This window comes from Myxocyprinus asiaticus, chromosome 9, assembly GCF_019703515.2.
Source record: "Myxocyprinus asiaticus isolate MX2 ecotype Aquarium Trade chromosome 9, UBuf_Myxa_2, whole genome shotgun sequence".
Taxonomy (NCBI): Eukaryota; Metazoa; Chordata; class Actinopteri; order Cypriniformes; family Catostomidae; genus Myxocyprinus; species Myxocyprinus asiaticus.
The window spans coordinates 18,313,957-18,331,492 of NC_059352.1; the positions used below are offsets into that span (position 1 = coordinate 18,313,957).

Genomic DNA, 17,536 nt, shown 5'->3' on the forward strand with positions numbered 1-17,536 from the left:
TAATTATTGCTAATAACCAAACCCGCTCCTAAACATAGTGGACTACATTTACTGGAGCCCCATATGAGGTTTTAATGAGTTAGATTAAATTAATTAATTTACATTTTAATTAATAACTAAAGAAATAATTATTAATTATTTCTGATAGTAACACTGATCTAAACAACCAGTAAAGCCCTACAAATGGAATACATTTCAAAAGTAACCCTCCCAACCCTGATTTTAGAATTCCCAGATCTCAGTTCTTTAGGTATTTACAACTGCACCATCTGCTCTGTACTATTTTTGGGGGTAGTATACACCCCCCTAAAGCGGCAGATACTTTGGAAGTGGTGATTACTGTGATTGGAAAAGGCCATGAGGCATCAGTGTATTACTCCCTGCTAATTCAGAGTCTGGGGGACAGAGCTTCCACTTCGCTCAAGAGATTATGGGAGAAAGATCTAAACTTGGTATTGGAGGATGGAGTGTGGGCTAGGATTCTAAAAAACATCAAGTCTACATCTAGAGATGCAAGGATGCGCCTTATGCAATTTAAGATTTTACATAGATTCTATTGGACCCCCTCTAGATTGTATAGGCTAGGTCTTAAAGACATACCCACCTGCTGGCAATGCCAATCAGAAGATGGGGACACAACCCATGTTTTTTGGTGGTGTGTTAAGATACAAGAATTCTGGTTGAGGGTCCAGAGTTTTATGGGTGACGTATTAGGTACTCAAATCTCATTTTGCCCCAGACTCTGTATTTTAGGTGATGGGGCAGTCATTGATGTAGGGGATAAGTACATGAAGAACTGGATTCTGGCCAATGTTATGATAGGCAGACAGGTTATCCTTAGAGGATGGAAGTCGGCTGGAGCGCCCTTGTTTCGTGAGTGGTATGCGGAGGTGGGCAGGGTAGCAACATTTGAAAAATTGTTACATAGAAGGCTAGGCAAAATGGATTAATTCAATAAGAAATGGGACAGCTATTTAGCATTTTTAGAAGGCTCTCTGGGAGGGGCAGCGGAGGGAGACATGTTGTTTTAAATGTGTGTGTTGTAGCCCTTTTGTTTTTGAAAGTATACTTTTTATGTTTTATATATATATATATATATATATATATATATATATATATATATATATATATATATATATATATATACTGTATATATTTCTAAATATTTTCTACTGTTTTATTGTCTGTTTGTGTGCCTTTGTCAATTGGCATTTGATCAATTGGGTATCTGTTTGTGTTGGGTGGGGGTTAAAGTTCGGGGGGAAGGGTTGTAAATTATATAATGTGATTCCAAATATTCAGTTATTTTTGTTGTTTATTTTTTTTATATATATGTTATATGGAACCAATAAAATAGTTAATAACAAAAAAATAAATAAAAATAAAATGTTGGTGAAAAATTTAAATAAAGGTTCAAAGTGCCTATGTGGCTCAGCATGGCGATACAAACTACCAGCTTCTGTATACTACAATTTTGTATTCCATTCAAGTAAACATTTCTGCTTTACAAAATACAGTATTACTGTACTATAACTAAAATGGGCCTAAAAACCAAACAATAATTTATTAAATATGATAATGTTTATGCAGAAAGTGAATATAAACATTTACATTAAATTTGTTAACAATTTCCTCAATTGCACTACTATATTTAATTCATTGTAAGTCAAGCATTTCTGCTTACTTTTTTGTCTGCAAGATTTAATCTTGGGATATGCACAGAAACAGGTGCATATTTTTTTTTTCAGAAACCATTCAATTCTGATGACACTGAGAGAAGTATTTTTACATTTTCTTCAGTATGTGTAGCATTCATGTAACTAATGGCTGAAGTATTTCTAAAAGACTAGAGGCCGTTCAGACCAACGCAGTGCAATGAACCCAGATAGCACACGTACGTCTCTGAGATGTCTGCTTTAGATCTTTTCATCTGGAAAGCATCTAACATATGCTAAACATCTTAAAAAGATCAGATTTACAATCATTATACATCATAAACGTCTCAAAGACATTTGCAAAATGTCTTATTGACATCCGAGACATACTTACTGACATACGTCTTATAGATGTATTGCAGAAGAGCAAACAATGTAAAATAGACATCTTCCAGATGTAAACACACTCATCAAATAGATGTCTGGGTGTTGTACATGTGCTATCAGGGAAAAGAGTATAACACAAGTGTCTCGAGACATGTTTTTAACTGTTGATGTTCTTTTTAACTTAACAAAAGAACTTAAAAAAATTGGGGTGCTACTGCACAAGACGCCAAAAACATAGCGATACGTAATGCAAGGGTCAAAGACATCCGTTTAGCATGTTTACATAGAAAAAGAACTGAAAAACAGCATGGGTGGAAGCAACACCGCATTTGGTGTGAACAGCCCTTTATTAACAAGTCACAGCACCAGTGGAAGTTTCTCAAAGTTACCTCTCAAAAAAGCAGTCTTTTGTTGACTGTAGGTAAATATCCACTTCATCCAACGATTAGTTTGTTTTCTGTTTTCTAAAATATCCATATGCTGTTTTAATAAGTGAGAAGCTGCTGCAAATTATTTAGAGAGATAGCAGTCCGAACTTATAGGACTGAATAGCCAAACAATTCAGACCTTTTTGCTAACCTGTTTGGCCAATTCGCTGAAAAGAAAAAATAGAATGATTTATTTGTGAACCGGGCATCACTAGTTCTGATTCTACGCAGCAGATTGAAATGCAGGACAAACGTCAAGATCTCTGATATTGTCAGTCAAAAATGTATGTCAGATAAATCAAAGCTTTCACTGTATATTTTTTTTTAAAGATACTCGACTGGACTCGGGGTACACACTTGTTCGAGTCCACACTTGTTCGAGTACGAGTCAAGACCGAGTCAAATTGCTTACGATCCACAACAAGACCAAGACCATGAAGATATGGTCTTGGACTTGGACTCGAGACGAGTCTGGTCTCGAGTACTACAACACTGCTAAATCTAGAGGGGGGAATACACTAAAAATGAAGCAACAACAGGTGCGATCCAATTGACCGATAGTGGTCTGCGATGTGGACTTCACATGGTATTCAGCCATCTTAAGTTAGATCCAATCCGAAGGGAGCGTACATGTTCAGTTGGAAGGGCACTCCAAATGGAATAGGGAATAAGTGTACATAGATACATCACTTTACAGGAAGTGGAGAGGGAAATCTGCCCAGCAGTCATTGCGAACCATCAGAGCATTGACGTAGTGTGGCTAAAACAAACACTAAAATTAAATAAACAAAAGAGGTTTGAGATACTGCCATTTTAATTAAGCCTAATTCACCTCAGGTGTGCTTTCTATGGGTTGTTCACGAGTGCAAAGCGCACGAGATGTGACCATTACATCATTTTCATAACAATATGTCAAATAACGGTTAAGACACATTTTATAAAATAACCAAATAACATTTATTTTTTACATTAAACAGCAACATTCTTTTAAACTACTAAGTCTGGAGAAATATATTGATTAAATAAATAACACATTTTTTAATAAGAATGCATATATTACATTTATATGTATTTACACATGAATATTCCCTGCATCTGAAATCGCATATTGTCAGAGGATGTACTGTATATGATAAAGAATGCACTTCTCGGCAGGTAAAACAGTATGTTCTTTAGGTATGCATGCAAGTAGTATTCCACACATACCTCATCCAGGGACATGGGTATTTACCCCTGACCAGGGGTGTAAAGTAACAAATTACAAATACTCACATTTCTGTAATTAAGTAGTTTTTCCCAGGAATTGTACTTGTTTAAGTAGTTTTAAAATGGTATACTTTTACTTGAGTACATTTTAAGTGCTGTAACTGTACTTTTAATGCATTATTTTCCCACCGTCTGTGTTTACTAATTCCTTGTCCTGATTTTATTTTTATCCATCAACATTATTGGCTAGGGAGAGTCCTGTGACTCCTGTCAAATCAAATCACACCTAAAAAACTTGAATGGCAGCTGCAGATCGGTACCAACTGTTATGGATGTAGAGGATGCCTCAAACACAGTTCAACACCTGAACATCACGGTCGCACCTGAAAGGGCTTTTCGCAGTGAAAAAGGCCAATTGGTTGATCGTGTCATGTGAGTTTAACTTGCTCAAGCCAGATATCATCATTAATCCTGCCTCTAATTTTAAGAAACACATCGAGGTAAATTTCATATTTTTGCTTACTAGATTCTGTGTCTATAACGTAGCCTGTAATTTAGCTGTCTAACACTGAGATTATTGGGTTGATGTGAAAAATTAAGGCAATGGGCTATAAAACAATCTTGATGTTTATCTGAAAAAAGAGAGAGAGAGAGAGAGAGAGAGAGAGAGAGAGAGAGAGAGAGGGAAAGATATGATGATAAACATTTGAGTAATTTTCTACACTTAGCCTATGTTCTGCATCTAGACCAGGAGTGTTCATTACATCGACCGTGATAGCAAGACAACCACTGGTTGGTTGATCTAGATAAAATATAAAAGATTGACCTATTATTTCCTCAAGTCTGTAGCTGCGTGCTGTTTGATTGGCAGGCAGCTAATGTTTGTGCGCTTTACATGCGCGTGTGCTCCAAGTGCGCTAATGCGGTACGCGACTAAACGATCAAATACACTTCATAATTCCGGCAATGCCCGTCTTGGTGAGGGTTTAATGTAAACGCAGTCGGTTTGGTCTAAAGTGAACATAAACAGTGGGACAAAAAGCGTATTTGCATCAAAATGTTGGACTTGAAATGTGCACGTAACCGAATAAGAGCACTGTCTAGTAGGATATGTCATAAAAAGGCTATTAATCAAACAACAATAACAAGAAAACAAGAAAACCACTCACTACTTTTGGCTGAATAACTTGAGTAGCTTTAAAAATATTTTCAATAATATTGTTACTTTTTTTATAATACCGACCCCTGATGTAGGGAGTGTGTTAATTTGTATAATAACTTACCAGGAAAGTAGAGATGATAAAATAATTTATAATTATGCTTAGCCTTTATCAAGTTTTTTCTAATGCCTGATAGAAACGAATCAACTTTTGTAGAGCAATACTTCAGGTAGAACATTCCACCATTCACAAACTTCAGAAAATTGTGCATCATGCATTAGAATGAGAACAAAACAATTGCTGGGCTTAAAAGATACAAGAACTAAATCAAAGTGGAACATTGCATCTCAAAAGGAGGGCAATGTGGCCCCCCATGTGCTACTTAAAGAAATAGTTCAATCAAAAATGAAAATTCTCTTATCATTTACTCACCCTCATGCCATCCCAGATGTCTATGACTTTCTGAAATATTCTTCTAAAAATCTTAATTTGTGCTCTGCTGAAGAAAGGAAGTCATACACATCCATAAGGGTGACTAAATGATGAGAGAATTTTCATTTTTGTGTGAATTATTCCTTTGAAGCCCGATGTGGCCCCTGTACCAAACAAATGCTCTACCCCCTCTATTGTGCGGGACATGACGTGCCAAGTGACCCTGCTTTTTTAGTAGATTTTTTATTTATTTTTATTTATTTTCTTGCTTTCCTTGCATTGTTTTGAACATGTTTTTGCGCAACAGTAACTCTCTCTGTCGACATTAAGGGAAATTTAGACATTACACATAAACTGATTGTAATTGTTCCATACATTACGATATATCTGCACTGGTTTATCGCCCCATTCACATGGGCGAACATGGCCACAAAATTGTTGCTGAATGCAATTTGGACACTCATTTTAGATCTTTTGTGGGCCGATTCTGACCACAATATAGTGAAGAATGCAAATAAACACCATAATGTGACACACTCTGCCGGAATTGTGCAGCATCACTGTGATCCAGACACCTGAATATTCTCCTTAACATGCCGAAAGTGCGTACATGGCAGACATAGGCACATGCCCTCATAACATCCAGAGCACATACATAATGTTCTTACAGGGCTATTAAAACAGGCCACAAAATCCGGGAAAATAAGGGTTGGGATATTCATTGCAAGATTTATTTTTAGACTTTCATTACGTCTAACCTATTTCCTTCATGATTTATATACGTTTGCATCATTTCACAAAGATTTGTTCCACCTAATTCTTTTTTGTGGGGTTTGATATTTACCCATAAATTTCATACATAAAACATTTGAGGGGTTCTCATCACTTACTTGTGAATGAATAATAGGGAGGTTTTTTTAGGGCAGCAATCATGACAGCTCTATGACCCTTACTGGGTTAAGTACCAATGTGGGTTTACATAGACAAAAATCAAAACCAGGAACATTAATAATGTGAAATTAAAGAATATCTGACTGCATCAATAATAGAAAGAACTCTCAGCACCTATTGATTGGTGACTTAATGTTATTTTTATCTGTAAGCATATAATGCACAGTAGCCCCAAACAGTATTTGAACACTTAAGCCACACCTAAAAATGTATGAATGTCTTTATATTATATAACAAAATAAAAACCAAGCAGCATTTATTTAAAAGAAAGATAGATGCACTTTACAAGCAAAACATTTCACAATACACTGTTCAAAATGTAATTCAAAATTAAGACAAAAAGTATTAGGACACTTTCAGCTTGTCAGACTTGAACTTTTTGAAACATATCCATCATTGATATTATGAACTACATCTATAGTAGGACACCTGTGTGAACTTGAGGGTAACTGACTTCATACATTCAATAAAACTCACCTTGATTTTTGGTTATTGCAAAACTGGAGTTAGTTCTGCCTCTAAGAAAAGCTCTAGCATAATTTGTTTGCATATGCCACTTTCTAAGTTTAGCTTGTAAGTGTCCAAAAGTGTCAAAATATTTTGGGGCCACTGTATATAAATGTTTAAGTACATAATATTATATTTAGGGTGGGAAAGAAACCAAGACATTGTGTCTTGCAAACTTGCAAAACAAATCACAAACATGCATGTTTCACATAATGACTCAGAAAACTCACCTTCACTGCACAGTAATCAAAGAAACCGGTCTCAGAGAATATTGCCACCAGTATAATCTGAAACAGGAAGTAAACAGAGACTATGAGATTTGAGCATTTCATGATTTCTATTTTTAGTACTTCACTGTGACATGTTGCTATGAAATTACATTACAGTATGGCTCAAATACCACAGGGTCTCACACTCAATTTGAAGCCACATATATTCATCTGTCATTTTGTTGCTTTAGATGCAGGAACAGACATCTTTGAAATATACTGTAGAAAATCAATAAAGTGAAACATCAATATTTCTGAGTTTATTAAAGCTAACGTTTCTAATGCAAAATGGGTCCCGGTCTCTTTCATAGTAAGTCTCTAAATTGACAGATGCTGTGATTAATTTTCTTTCATCAGCCTCTGATTTTCTTTTATGCTTTTCCTCAAATATTCCTTCATGTAGTGTTCAGTATGAATGCTGATTGAACGTATTTGTTTCCATGGAGACAGCCACTGAACAAACAGAGATCTCAAAAAGGGTGGCACTTTTGGCAATAATATTAGAGAGGCTGTGTTTTTATGTTTATTTGCATTACCATATAAAGTAAGGACTAATATAATTTATTAAAAAGGAGAAAGGGGACCTTACTCCTATAGTGCCTCAGAAAACTATGCCATACAGATTTGAGGTACTGAGAGAAGCAAGTAAAAGGGATAGTTCATCCAAAAATGAAAATTTTCTCAACATTTACTCTCATACCATCCAAGATGTCTATGACATTCTTTCTTCTGCAGAACACAAACGAAGATTTTTTTAAGAATATTTCAGCTCTGTAGGTCCATACAATGCAAGTGAATGGTGAACAAGCCTTTCAAGATCTAGAAATCACATAAAGGCAGCATAAAAGTCCTCCTGAGGACTTCTAAATCCTTAAGAGTGACTCACAAATTATCCGAAGCACAGCTGCTGTCGTCAATCCACATTAAAATCATTATATTAGAATATTAGCCAATTATGAAATTGACAGTTTAAAAAGGTATAGCCTGAATCACAATTGAGTCAATGTATTTTAATAATATTATATTAGAATATTATAAATATTATAATGTTGACATCGACCTTTAAAAAAAGGTATCGCCTGAATCGCAATGGTGAAACAACTCAAATACACTGGAGATAAATATTTTGACAACTCTGTGCTCCCTGGCCACATCAAAATGAAACCGTGTAGTGTGGATGAATTTCTGTCATCCATCAGCAGAATAATCTATTAACTATAAATGCCCTCTATTCTTCTCACCACAATTGTACAGAGCGGTTATCTGAGTTACTGTAGACTTTGTCAGTTCGAACCAGTCTGGCCATTCTCTGTTGACCTCTCTCATCAACAAGGCATTTCCATTCATAGAACTGCCGCTCACTGGATGTTTTTTGTTTTTGGCACCATTCGGAGTGCATGTAGTGATTGGTGTATATGTATGTATGTATGTATATGTATGCGCATGTAGTGATGTATTGGTGCCTTACTCTTATCCTAAGATTTCCTTTGTAAAACTTGCTCTTAGCAGTTTTGTGAATAGGTTTTAAGCAAAAACTCCTAGTTAGGAACTCTTTGGAGAACTCCTAGTGGTAAGATAAAAATATTTGTGAATACAGGCCCTTTTTCTCACTTAAAATGATTGCATTGCTTCAGAAGACATATATTAAACCACTGGATTCATATGGATTACTTTTGTGCTGCCTTAATGAGATTTTTTTGGAGCTTGAAAGGTCTGGTCACCATTCACTTGTATTGTATGGACCTACAGAGCTGAAATATTCTTCTAAAAATCTTTTCTGCAGAAGAAAGAATGTCATACACATCTAGGATGGCATGAGGGTGAGTAAATGATGAGAGAATTTTCATTTTTGGGAGAACTATCCCTTTAAGACATATTGGTACTGGAGAGCAGGAGACTCAACACTGTAGACAAAGTGTGTTACTATTTACTATGATGTAATATGTTATTATAAAGTTACACACTGAAGTTTAAGATATAGGGTTAAGGGTTTGGAAAAACTTTTTACATTTTTACATATTTATTATATGTATAATTATAATTCTGTGAATGTCAACTGAATGTATCATTCAGTTTGATGGTTGCGATCTTCATTCAAAAAAGAGCTGCTAGAAAACTCCTATTGAGTTCAAACCTGTTAGCATTATACTTACCATTCCAAACAGCACGGCAAGTGTTTCATAGTCAATCCATTCCACAACAGTCATTAGACTCGGCCTCTGTGAAAAAAGGGACAAAGAGACAATGAGATGTTCACAGTGGTCCACAGATACAGAGCAGCAATTTGGCATCCCAACCTTAAGTGATTTCTCTGAATTGTTATAATAACTGCATCCATCACAATACCAAGTTGGCCTATTATTCAACATATGTGGATATATTCTGTGTATTGGACTATTTACTGACAAACCAAGTTCAAAGTTAATGTATTTTATTCAGAAAAAACAGACACTTGAGGCAAAAGAGATCTGGGTCTTTATAAAGGCCTCCCTATCTATCAAATGGACAGAAGTGCACTGAGTAATTTCACCTACGCTCAAATAATGTACTTATCTCTATCTCTGGAATACAATAACTAATACGCAGAGCCACAGAGAGAGAGTCGAGATTTAAATTATTCACAGTCTTAAGCTGCACATTAGAGTAAATCAGTGCAATTACCGCTGCTATCCCATTTCTGTGAAATGGCCCTGTCTGATTTGCTTAATTGTGTAAATGTAGGTGTTTTTTATATCTTCAAATAAAATATTCTGAAGCTCATGCTCTGTAATTTGAATAAGATTCTGCCACTATATTATTAATGCAACCTTCAGCACATGACAGAATGTTGCTGTGCTCTCAGACTTTAAGCTAATAAAAGCTAATGACTGTTACAACACTTCTCGAAAATTAATGAAGTCTTACAGTCCAACTCTTGTAAAAATCAATCTTTATCAGACTAAAATAAACAGTTCTTTGAAATCAAAACTTACATCTCCAGTGAAAGCAAGCACTGCCAGAGCGGCCAAGGAACCTAACATGGCAGCCAGAGTTCGGTGAACGATCTAAAACAACAGAAATATTAGTAAAGCAAAACATTACTTCTCCCATGTCCAAAAGTCTTTCAGTTGATTAATAAGTCAAAGTTGAAATACAGTAGGCCAATATTTCATTAGGCTTTAGATGAATTTGGTGGGTGGTAGGTAAAAACACTAAACCACAATGTACTGTTCAAAGTGGTTTTTAGTAACCATGTTGCTATGTGGTTGCTAGGACATTGATAGGTGTTTTCTAGGATGGTTAACTAAAAAAATTTTTAAAAAATGTCTGTATGATATTCTGGTTATTAGATATGGCTTCAATGGCCAATAACAACATTGGCACCCCCTTGAACATTCTGCCGTCCTACAGCCCCCCTTGGGTTTGATTCAGCATCCCCCTTACAAAAATAGAGAGTTCATGGCAAATTTGCTGCAACTTGTTGCCAAAGGTTTGCTGCAGGTTCACCAATACTGGTGAAGAGCTGCAAACTTCTGGCAAACATCTACGGTGAATCACAAGCTCATTTGCATGTGAAAATAATGAGTGGCAAATTTGTTGCAAGTTTGCGGCTAGTTTGCCAGAACTCCAAAAAAATTTCTAAGGCTTTGTGTGGCTCCCCTATGGTTTCTGCACCCTCACCGAACGTGTTTTTGCGTCAGTACACGCTGTTGTTCAAATGTTTTTCTATGTAGAAATATGCTAGACGAACATTGTTGATGTCTGTTTTTTCAGCATCTGGCGCAAGAGCACCATGATTTTTAAACAGTGTCAAGTTAAAAAGAATTTTCACGAGACACTTGCATTCTGTTTATGGCACTGTCAAACTTTTTTTTAGCACGAGAACATTTGCAGTTTAAGCGCCCCATTTGTGTAAGGTCAGATATCAACATCCTCATAATCTGTTTTCCTGACGAGAACACTTGACCTGGACACCTGAATTAAACTCTCTCTGTCTAATGCTCCTCTTTCAGTGTCATGTGGCAAGATGGAGAAATCATTACATGCCTGTGTAATCAGCTAGAAGTGGAAAAGAGACGGGGAGGAGGACAACAAAACATGCAGGCTATTACTAATAACTCCAGACCCAATGGAGCAAGCAATCTGTGTCACTCCAACAACTCCCCTAAGGGTGAGAAGAACACTTGGTGCAATGTTGTGATTGCAAGTCTAAATTGTTGAACACTCCTTTTGGAGCAGAATTATTCAGCAACATGGATATATATATTGTGCTGTTGCTATGCATAAGAAAGTACCTTGTAAGCTAAGGGATGGGTGGGACATGTCATTTTATCCCTACCACTTTTAGAAATAGCTTTTGTTATGTAAGTGTCTAATGCAGAAAAAAAAAAGTTTTTGGGCAGGAGTTTCCATTTTGTTCATGTGTGATATAAATGGCGATCTGGCAATGGAATAGGTTATTTTGAATGTCATGATTAGTGCTTGTAGATGTTGCGGCTATTATAATGCTGCATTCCATTTAAAGTCAGATGTAGGATATTTCTACTTGATATCTCCTATCTGCGACAAAAAAGGAATTCCATTGCCAGATGCTCGGAAGCTGACGTGTAAGGAAACAAATCTGCAATGCTCCTGTTATCTTAGCAGGTGTTCCCTTTCATAGGAACTTGAGCTGTGTATGTACGATATGGGACACCATCTGAGTGTCACGTGGTCTGAAGCCCTTATACAGTCACGCCAATTTATTGGCTGATGGGGAGCTACGTCACGGGCTCCATAAAGGTGCTCGCTTTCGCGCCATTGATTCAGATTGTCTGTTCTTCAGTGCACGATTTTGTCTAATCCCATGTTTGTTTCTAGCGACTCACGTCAAAGCAAGGATTCTTAATTCTCCCTTTTGAGTGGTGAACACATAAGGACGTTGTTTATACAGTGTAAATTTCAGAGCAATTTTAGTTCGGTTTTTCCAAATATTACAAGGGTCCAACGGGGACAGCGGTGCATTTCGAGGCTCGCAATTTCTCACCATGAGGCTTTATCCCCACTTGTTCCAGTTCCATGGCCTCTAGATTTGGAGCTCCATGTGCGGGATCCATTTGGGATTTCGGCTTTGTGTCTGAGAGGATTGGAGTGCGAACGGACATCAAATTCTTCATCGTGTTTGTTGCCCTACCCCTGAGCGAAAGGCAAGTCTCAACTGACATGGTCTGAAGCCTAGCTCGGCGGCCATTTTCTGACAAACAATGCGTGCGAAAGAGATACCATGCACGTCTTGAGCCGTCGCCATTAAAAAACGCTGTATGAGAGAATTTGTTGTTGGAAGGGAACAAATTGTCCCTTGTCCCTATTGTCTTTTTCTGTGTCATTCTGGGAGAATGCACATGAATAAGGCAGTGGAGGAGTGGCCTGGGCCTATCTTTCTCTCCCTTCCCCATTCAAAGCGAACTGCTCATGGCGGAGGGGATCATGCATGGACCGGTGAGCCCAGCCTTGGAACGAGGAGGCTGGAATAAGAGAATATTCCCCACCGGAGTGATGGCGAACCAATGCGCGGAGTGCTTCATCTGTGCCACTATTCTTTCTGGATTCTAACAGGAGATGCGAGGTATTTTAACTCATTTTTTATTTTGCAAATTTGTGGACCACACGGGTGTTCTGGCGACTCTGAGATGTGCTCTGCTATCTCTGCTAGATTTTCCAGTGGTTGGATCTACACACAATGGTTCTGCAGTCCAACTAAGCACATCCAATTAAGGAATGCCTTTGAGTTAATATCGGCTCCGTTTGGACTTTCCCTCATTTCTGTTTCTCTCCTTCGGTCAGTATCAGTATAAGTTCGCCGTTGTACAAGTCTCGAACGTCCGACAACCAAAATATGGTTCAGTTTTCCTCCAAAGCTTGCTGGGGAGCAAACATTAAAAAAAAAAAACACTTCCCAAATTCAGCCTCTGTCTCCATGACCAAGGGTCTCGAGACATGCATAACAGAATTTGATGTTCATCAAGCACAAGTGTACACAAAACACCGTGAACATAAGCACCACACGTTGTCCCCCCATAAAGAATGCTGGGGCTGTTCTATCGAACCTGCTTGCTCTCAATTCCCTACATGTTCACACATTCTTCCCATTATATGCAAGGAAGATGGTTTATCTGGAGTTCTCTGCTGTAAATACATTCAGAGTGAACGCTTTTTATAATTGCCTGATCGAATTCGGCCTCTGTCTCCATGACCAAAGGTTTCAAGACATGCATAACAGAATTTGACGTTCATCAAGCACAAGTGTACACAAAACACAGTGAACATAAGCACCACACGTTGTCCCCCCAAGAATGCTGGGGCCGTTGTGGTGAACAAGTTCTCAAATAAACATTCCCCCCAATGTTCATATATTTTTCCCTGTTCAAAATACTAGGAAAAAGGTTTATTCTGTCAGCGTCCCTGCTGTAGATACATTCCAGGGCACATTTGTGCTACAGGTGTACGATAATCAAAAGAGAGTATAATCAGGGGTGTAAAAAGTACTCCGAAATGTACTTAAGTGAAAGTATGGATACTGAGTAAAATTTTACTCAATTAAATGTCCAAGTATCTAGCCAAAAACATACTTGAGTGAAAGTAAAAAAAAGTATTCACATTAAATTGTATTTAAGTATTAAAAAAGTAAAAAAATATATATAAATGTTCTTAGCTAGAATGAAATCAAGAGAGGAGATTGTGTGAGAGAGGATGTTGTTAAATTGGTTTGTTAAGTCGCCTGTTTACTGTCTCCAACGACTGTAATATTTCTCCCCAGTGGCATTCGCAGCCTGGTCATAGAATCCTGTAACAATAACTACAGTTTTTCAAAATGATTTTTATGTGTACATAACACAGTAATTTCTTGGTGGAATGAACACTAAAGGAACTAAAACAACAACATTTATCCCCTTTCACACAAATCACAAGTAAAATGTCAGATTATCAGTTCATTAACACTTACTTTTCACCCTGTTCCTCATATAATGCTATCTTATGACATATAAACACTTTTATTATAGCGCATGACTCATTTTAACATTTGCACTACATAACCAACTACATTTATAAGCTTGTTTATGTGTGAACAAATTGTGCAGTAGCTCAACTGATAGTGTTGCATGTGTAATTATCGGATAGGTTTAGGTTTAAGGTTTAGTGTAGGGAGGTCGGTTTTGTTAATTTAAATCTTGATAGAATATTAACCTTAAATGCCTTATCTGTTCGGGAGAAAATTTCCCTTGCTTTTAGCGCCACAAAGTTGACATTTCACTTCGGAACTGCCCTGAGACGTATAATGAACCACATAATTTTATTTTGCAAAAATGTTGCCACAGTCACGCAATGTTCATTGCATGGGAGAAGGCACTCACAAATTGCGATGTCAGAGCACACAGCCCCTTGAGACATAGAGAAAGATAAAAATAAAATAAAAAATTCAAATGAAGCTTTGAAGAAAGTTAGTAATGTTGTTGGTTTTGTGAATTGTTTTCTGAGGGTGCTACCAAACCTTGCTGTTAAGCAGAAAGATGAATAATGCTAAATTCATAATTAATATTTACTCATATTCCATTATTTTTATTATTATTATCATTATCATTGCTGGGTTTATAGTTCTTATTATAATTAATAGTTGCCTAACAACAACAATAATAATTAAGCAAATGGAAATTTATCAATATGATTTAAATATGAAGGCAAGTGTAAGAAATAAATGACTAATGACACATTTAATTACAAAAGCCATTTGTTTATATACACTACCGGTCAAAAGTTTTGAAACACTTGACTGAAATGTTTCTCATGATCTTAAAAATCTTTTGATCTGAAGGCGTATGCTTAAATGTTTGAAATTAGTTTTGTAGACAAAAATATAATTGTGCCACCATATTAATTTATTTCATTATAAAACTAAAATTTAATTTAATAAAAAAAGTTTTTGAAATTGATGACTTGGACCAAATATTAAAGAAAAGCAGCCAATAAGTGCCCAACATAGATGGGAACTCCTTCAATACTGTTTAAAAAGCATCCCAGGGTGATACCTCAAGAAGTTGGTTGAGAAAATGTCAAGAGTACATGTCTGCAAATTCTAGGCAAAGGGTGACTACTTTGAAGATGTTAAAATATAACACAGTTTTGATTTATTTTGGATTTTATTTAGTTACAACATAATTCCCATAGTTCCATTTATGTTATTCTATAGTTTTGATGACTTTACTATTATTCTAAAATGTGAAGAAAAAAAATTATAATAAACTTTTGACCGGTAGTGTGTATATATATATATATATATATACACACTACCGGTCAAAAGTTTATTGATAATTCACACTGCATATATATATATATATATATATATATGCAATGTGAATTATCATTTTAGACTTCATAACGGTCCAATCTGTAGAAGTAGCAGGCGTTTAGAATAAATTTTAGGACAAAAACCGTCAGTGTTTATCACTTCGAGCTCATAGTTTTGAACGAATTAGATCTGAAATTCTGCCTCTGCAGATGATCGGAACTACACACAGCCGCCATGTGACACTCTGTTTCAAATAACTGACCTGTGGTCTGTCATCTGTCATTTGTCGGATGCAGGGAAAAGGCGGCTTCAGTACAGAAATACGAAAGAAAATTATCTGGAAAAATGTAATGTGTACTTTTCAAGTATAAATATACTTGTAAGGAGTAAAAAGTACTATTTTTTTCTTTGGAAATTTAATGAAGTACAAATATTCTGTTTAAATTGGACTTGAGTAAAGTACAAATATTTTTACTCAAATACTTAACACCCCTGAGAATAATTAACTGTGTTTTTAACACCTGTCACTGCAAATGTTTGTTAAACAAGCTTTAATATCATGTTATGTAGGAACTTTGACTCATTGATCGGTATTATTTAATACAAGCGAATGTTAATAACTTACTTTGTACATCTCCCTGGGTGCTGACATGTTTGTGTGACATCATGCACCTGTATCATCCACTGATGTACAGATGTATTCTGTATTCTACGCCATGCTTGTGAGAATAATCTTTCATGCTTGTGAGAATAATCTTTCATGCTTGTGAGAATAATCGTTCACTATTTTGTTAACCAATTACTCTCAATTATGTGGTAAGAAAACAGTTTACGACTAAATAAAATGTCAAAGTGTGTGAGATTTAATTCTAGTTTAATACCCCAAGCCCCCGAGTTTCTGCGACTTGAGAAAATTCTACTCTTGACTAATTTAGGAATAATTTATCAACCATAATTAATATGTTTACAAGATATCTGCAATAAGATTTTCACAATGCATTAATCATGATTCATTTAATGCATATAAATATTTATAAGCATGCATATCTTATTATTGTATATCTTAGGCTTCAGGTTTGGCCTCTCTTGGGGCAAATTAGTTTTAGCTATCAGAACTGCTGATGAAAAACTCACCATCTGAGCCCTTTTAATCAAAGTATTTTTCAGAGTGCTGATTCTGAATCTGATCTAAGGATTATCACCAAGCTGCTGTGCAATGCAGATAGCAAGAGCAGGCCCATGTTAATACCTCAAATGCCTCCTTACATATACATACATAAACATGTACATTATGTACAGTGTTGCAGTACATCATTTGATTCAATAGTCTACAGGGAGGTGATTATGAGGGACAATTTGGGCCGCAGCCCCTGCTTTCTGGCACATACACACATGCACATGCTGTATCATTTATCATTTCTCTGGCTTTCTAGAGATTATTGAAAAATGAGTAGCAGAAATATTTTAATTGTAAATGAACAGGCTGGTGGTGGACTTATAGATTTTCAGGTTTTCACACTTAAGATGTCATTGTAGAATCTCTAAATTATATAGGGGGTCCAAAAGTCTGAGACCTCAGTGGAAATCTGGGATTTAAAATCCAATTTAAACCTTGAACTAAAGAGTTAGGATTTTGATTAAATGCTTTTTTTTTAAATACAAAAAAGGGTATGAGAAAAATGCAACCTATTCTCATAAAACCACATAAGTATATTATATATTTAAAAAATTGCAAAATGAGTTTAACCTGGCTCGTAAGTTTTGCGGCAGTTTCCTGGTGAAATAAACACTAGAGGAGCTACAACAACTGTTACGATTCACTGTTGTCTGCCCTGTGTTTTGCCTCTGTCATCTGTTCCACCTGGACTACACTTCCCATAATCCCCTGTTCTGATTACTTCCAGCTGTTCCCCATTGTACTCACCTGTGTTCCATTCACTCATTAGTCTTTGTCTATTTAATGCTCTGTTGTTTGCTTATTCCTTGTCAGTTGTTATGTGTTTTGACCTCCCGTGTATTTCCTGTGTTTTCCCACCGTGGATGTTTTCTTTGTTGCTGTGTTTTACCTGTTCTCCTGTACTTTGTTTATTGTATTAAAGAATGTTTCGCTGCACTTAGATCCAGCCTCCCGTGACCTCCTTCCTCACGTTACAACAACAATGTATTTTCTTAACTTTTACACAAATTAGTAAAGTGGCTTATTTTCAGTTCATGAATGCTTACTTTTTGCTCTGTTCCT

General features: G+C 36.3%; 1 pseudogene; it reads right to left on the reverse strand.

Moving 5' to 3' along the window:
• LOC127446417 (P protein-like) overlaps positions 1-17,536 on the reverse strand; it is a 232,729-nt pseudogene that overhangs the window by 163,160 nt on the left and 52,033 nt on the right.